A 6,010-nucleotide genomic window follows, 5' to 3' on the forward strand; every position below is an offset into this window, starting at 1 on the left:
TCCAGTTATTTTAATTTTATTTATTTAATCAGATCAGTTGTAGAGAAACCTCTGAAAGTTGAGAAGCATTAACCCTAAAGATGTCTGGTCAGGATAGCTATTTACAATGTACCTGAATTGTAAGAGTACAAATTTAAATTTTTTGAAAAGACAGCTTAATTTAAGACTCCATTTACCAAGTCGCGGTAGCAATTTTCCCGCAGCTAATGCACCGAAGCCCATTCAATTCGTATGGATTTCGGTGCATTTTGCCATGGGAGAATAACTACCACAGCTTGTAAAAGGGGCTTTTGATGAACATGCAGTGGAAATTAAAGAAAAAGGCCAGTAGTTATTAGAAGTTTCAAGTTTCATTAAAAATTTTATAAATCGCCTATACAAAGTTTCAAGGCAGTGTACATCTTAAAAAAAACCCAACAAAACATACAGGTTATTTTATGATGACAATTAGGACATACAAATTACAGATACAGTAGGAAAAAGGGGAAGAATTGCAATATCAAATAGAAAAGAAACATAAAAGTAAGAACAAACTTCCATATATAAACTTTGTTTCATATCAAAAATCAGCAAAATCTGTGGATTACAATTAACCAGTACTCAAAACCAATTTGAATTTATTTAAGTAATCTTTTTAAGGAAGACTTTTAGCATTATTATAGTTTCATTCAGCAGATGTTAATCTACTTCTAGGGCCATTTTCGAAAAGGTCGTCTAAGTTCTATTTGGACATTTCCTGCTAAATTTCCAAAGCTGGAAGCACAGAAACTTGCATTTTCCAAAAGCCAAATATCTAGACATCCAAAAATTATTAATTTTTTGAAAATTATCTACTTGGACGTCTAGGCTGACAGGACGGCCAACCCTTAGGACGCCTAACTTTATACCCCATTTTCAACCAAAGAAATAGTCCAAATCCACAGTGTTTGGATGTGGGAGTGGCCATCATTGTGATGAATTGGCCACACAGACATGCCAACAGAGCAGTGGGACACCTTAGAGGACACTGATGTGAACTTCACATAAAGAGTGCCAGAAGTACATCTCATCATATACCCCTTATAATTTATGCTGAGCTCTCATGGCTACAGGTGGTGCCTTATAGAGCATCAGCAATTAGAGAATGACACGGGGATAGGTACCCGCAGTTAACTGCGAGACAGGAACAAACTTTGAGGGGCATTTTTGATCCACATCCGAGTTTGAACATTTTGGGAAAGACATTCAGAAATCCAATAGAGAAAATGTCCATTCTCAAAACAGCAAGATGTTTATATTTTTTTGAGAATGACCTATGTAGACGTTTTGGTCCTTAGTACATTTATTTGTTTTGGCTATTCTCATATACAGTCAAACCTCGGCGAGAGGGAGAATTAGAAGTCCTTGAGCATACGTAGATGCATGCTCAAGGCCGGCAGAAGCAGGAAGATCTTCTAGCGGCACTGGCATGTCCTGTGGGCTGCGTGCCGGTGCCAGATGGGGGGGGGTAAGTTTAAATTGTTCATGCGGGGGGTGCTGGTTTGCGCGGAGGGGTGTCTTTGCGAGTGGGGGGGGGGGAGCAGCGCCGCTGGCCTTGAGGAGGTGGGGGTGGGATGAGTTTCCATTATTTCCTATGGGGAAACTCGCTTTGATATATGAGTATTTTGGTTTACGAGCATGCTTTTGGAACGAATTATGCTCGTAAACCAAGGTTCCACTGTATATAAAGAACTTAACGGTATTGTGGTATATAAACTATTATTATTATTATTATAAAGACATCCACATGAAAAATGCAAAAAGCAAGTTTTTTGGCAGCTAGCCCTCTTAGCAAATTGTCACAGACAGTTGAGCATTCCTCAGCACAGTAGGATTACTGCAGTGACCAGATATCAGAGTATTTTTTTGGAAGGGTTACAGAAACTTCAGACATGATGTGCCAAGTGTATTGAACTTGGGGATGAATATGTGGAACAACTTGTGTCATGGCTCCACGTCATTCCCTTCTTTATTGGGCTGAGAACTTTTCAGTACCCCCTCGTAAGTAGAAGATTTAAAACAAACTGGAGAAAATATTTGTTCACACAATGGATAATTTAAACTCTGCAATTCATTGCTAGAGAATGTGGTGAAATCAGTTAGCTTAGCAGGATTTGAAAAAAGTTTGGATAATTTCCTAAAAGTCCATAGGCCATTATTGAGATGGCTTGCGAAAATCCATTGCTTATTTATAAGCAGCATACAATCTGTTTTAGTATTTGGGATCTAGCTAGGTACTTGGGACCTGGGTTGGCCACTGTCATATTGGGCTTGATGGACCTTCAGTCTGTCCCAGTATGATAAGTCTTATATTGCAATTGAATAAGTCTGGTGCAAAAATTGCAATTATTGGTATATTTGATTTGATTTATAGTGGAACATAACTATTTGAATTTGAGCAGCAATATTTTTTACAAAGGGAGTAGTGACAGGGGCTACGATCACGCCATCTATATAGCCTGCCTTTATATGACCCAGTTTGAAGAAATATTTGTGTATGCTTATAAAAGTTATATCTTAGCAATGATTCATTAGATGGTATAATTTTTTATGGCAAGGTTCAGAGCTTGAATTAGATTAATTTATTCAATATTTAAATGGTGTGGACTCCTATGTTTTTGGATCTCAATATCAGTTGATCTAGAAGAGAATGGGGTTTTTCTAGCACAATATTTGGAAAGAACGTTGACAGAGATACTTTATTACATTATACAAGTTAGTACCCCAGAGCATTGCGTAATAATATCCCTGTGGGGCAGTTTTTATGAGTTTGATAATCAGATAATAATGAGTTTAATTATCATGCTAGGAAAATGTCCCAATGATTTCAAGAAAGGGGGTTATTCCCAGCATGTTATAAAAAGAGCATTTAAGTGACCTAAATCTTTGGGATTGAATGGGAAAAGAATATGTCTTATGTGTATGCTTCCTTTTCCATCTAAATTGTATCAGTAATATGTCCCCTCTCTTATCACACTACGCTAGAGGTTTTTAGCACAGGCTGGTGAGGTAAAGGCAGAATTGATAACAAAACATAAAGAGTTTGGATAAATTATTGTAACAAGATGTAAAACATAAGGCAAATGTTTAATGGACAATTACAATTCATTAAGGAGTTCCTGTGGTCTAATGAGACCGACGCAGGAACTTGAGGCAGCCATTTTCGATAGCGGATCTGCACATGGCAAGAGTATAGGAAGATTGCTCCTGCCCCGCTTCACCACTAGATCACTAGGGCTTTAGATTGAAACAATTTTTATTGATGACAGTAGAAAAGATTACAATAAACAGAATATAGCCATACTTTCATTATTGTTCCTGCACCACGTAGGAGCTTACTCAGCTTGCTAAGCCGTTCATCACACCGTCATTTTCAGTTGTTATCCATAAGGTTTTCCTGTACAGTATAATCTCATAATAGACTTCAGGGACCTGGAAAAACGGTCTGTTATATCCAGAGTTGCATTTTTAAAAAAAACTTTATTTAGGTCAACTTGAAATAACATTCAATCAATGAACAACAGTCACTGCACAACCATATCGGCAACATCAATAACAAAACTCAGCAAAACATTGGTATGGCACGAAATGATTGCAAAATCAGAACACTAAAAGATGTTCTAAAGCATTATGTCGTACTGTACTGGAAAGAAAAATACTCTGGCATTTTTTTCTGGGCTGCATTTTGATACTATATCACCGGCATGCCACACGCCTTGTAGGTGAAGCCTGCATGTCTGTTATAGCTGAAAAAAAACTACAGGGGGACCAAATTGTTTGTCTGTTATATCCGAAAGTCCATTATATGTGAGTCCGCTATATGCGATGATTTTCTGTATGTTTATAATGGCGCATGGCCGGGACCAATGGACCTTATCCGCTATAGGCGAAGTTCTGTTATATGTGAGTCCGTTATAAGGAGATTAGTATAATGTAGTATACTAGTCTTTAAGCCCGGTGCAAGAATAGATGTGCCTCTCTCTCTCTCTCTTTTTTTCTCTTTCTTTCCTCAGCTGTCCACCACTCCCCCTGTCCAGCAGCACCCCTTCCCTGCTCCCCCTGTCCAGCAGTAGCCCTTCTTCCTTCCTTTTACCTCCCCCGCCCATCAGCTCTCTTTATCTGCCCCCCCTGTCCCTCTTCCCTACTCTCCCTGCAGCCGGCTTCCTGGTGTCTTTGAACCACTGATGCTCCTCTTCAAAGCAACCTGCTGAGGATCGTGGCTGGCTTTAGGGAACCTTGCAGGCCGCTCTGCACCTCGGTAACACGTTCCCTCTGACTTACGCGATCGCGTCAGAGGGAACGTGCTACCGAGGTGCAGAGCGGCCTGCGAGGTTACCTACAGCAGGCTGCAGCGGGATGAGTGAGTCGCCAGTGTGTTCTCTGCCTCCTTGTTCCAAAATGGAATTCGGCACGGAGGGACACAGCACGGCGGCAGTTATCACAAAACCCTAAGGCCCTGATTCTGTATAGGACGCCCAGGAGAGGTGTCCTATACAGAATCGGTCCTACACTAAACCCCGATTCTGTAACTGGCGTCTATGGTACAGACGCTGGTTAGAGAATCGGGTTAAATTAGACGCAGCTGCTATACTTATGGCAGCAAGGGATCTCCCTGCTGCAATAAGTATAGCGGCTGCGGTCGCGGCCGCCTGTCCCATTGCCGACAGGAGGATGCCCAATCCTCCTGCCGGAACCCCCCTGGAACCTCCCTCCCCCCCAAACTGATAATTGCCGGCATGAGGATACCCAATCCTCCTGCCGAAAAGCCTGACGACCCCCTCCCAAAAAACTAACCTTCCTCCCACAACTAACCTTTACATGTTGGTCGGCTGGACGGGTCTTGCTGCTGTCCAGCCGACGGGCCCGCCTCGTGGAAATGAGACGGGCCCGCCCCTTCCTGGCCCATCCCCGCTAAATCTAAGGCCTGATTGGTCCAGGCTCTAGAAGCCTGGACCAATCAGGCCTTAGGCATAGCGGGTCTGCCCATCCCCACTAATCCTAAGGCCTGATTGGCCCAGGTGCCTAGCCTGGGCCAATCAGGTTTTAGGATTAGTGGGGATGGGCGGACCTGCTATGCTTAAGGCCTGATTGGTCCAGGCTTCTAGAGCCTGGGCCAATCAGGCCTTAGATTTAGCGGGGATGGGCCAGGAAGGGGCGGGCCCATCTCATTTCCACAAGGCGGACCCGTTGACTGGACGGCAGCAAGACCCGTCCAGCCGACCAACATGTAAAGGTTAGTTGAGGGAGGGAGGGGTCGTCAGGCTTTCCGGCAGGAGGATTGGGCATCCTCCTGCTGGCGATTACCAGTTTGGGGGGGAGGGGGGTTCCAGGGGGGTTCTGGCAGGAGGATTGGGCATCCTCCTGTCAGTGATTACCAGTTTGGGGGGGAGGGGGGTTCCAGGGGGGTTCCGGCAGGAGGATTGGGCATCCTCCTGTCGGCGATGGGACAGGCGGCCGCGACCACGGCCCTTGCTGCCATAAGTATAGCGGCCGCGTCTACTTACAATGTAGACCAGCGTTTTGCTGGCCTACATTTTAAGCGTCTCTTCCTCTACTAGGGAGACGCATAGGGCCGCCTAGCTTAGGCGTCTTGCGAGTCTCCCTAGGCTCCCGGAGGCACCTTCAATATAGGCAGCCTGCCTGGGGAGCATTTTTTAAAAAAATGTGCATCCCGATTGGCTGATTAGACAGCTGTAGGACGCCTACAGCTGCCTAAAATCGGGACGCACTTTGGAGAATCAGGGCCTAAGTGTGCATGCGTGCTTAGGGTTTTATTATAGAGGATGGTATATTTTTGGACCCCTGAGGAAGGAGTGTTTCTTCGAAATAAGGACCGTGTTGGGTCCAGGTTCACCAACCCTTGTGCATACAAACCGTTTTATGATTATATCTATGATTTAAATTTATGTTTGTTCATTAAAGACTTGGCATCTTGTACATTATTCCTGCAGTTTTTTCTTTGTTTTCGACATATCACTGCTGCTTTGTTGGA

Source organism: Geotrypetes seraphini, chromosome 8 (assembly GCF_902459505.1).
Source record: "Geotrypetes seraphini chromosome 8, aGeoSer1.1, whole genome shotgun sequence".
Lineage (NCBI taxonomy): Eukaryota > Metazoa > Chordata > Amphibia > Gymnophiona > Dermophiidae > Geotrypetes > Geotrypetes seraphini.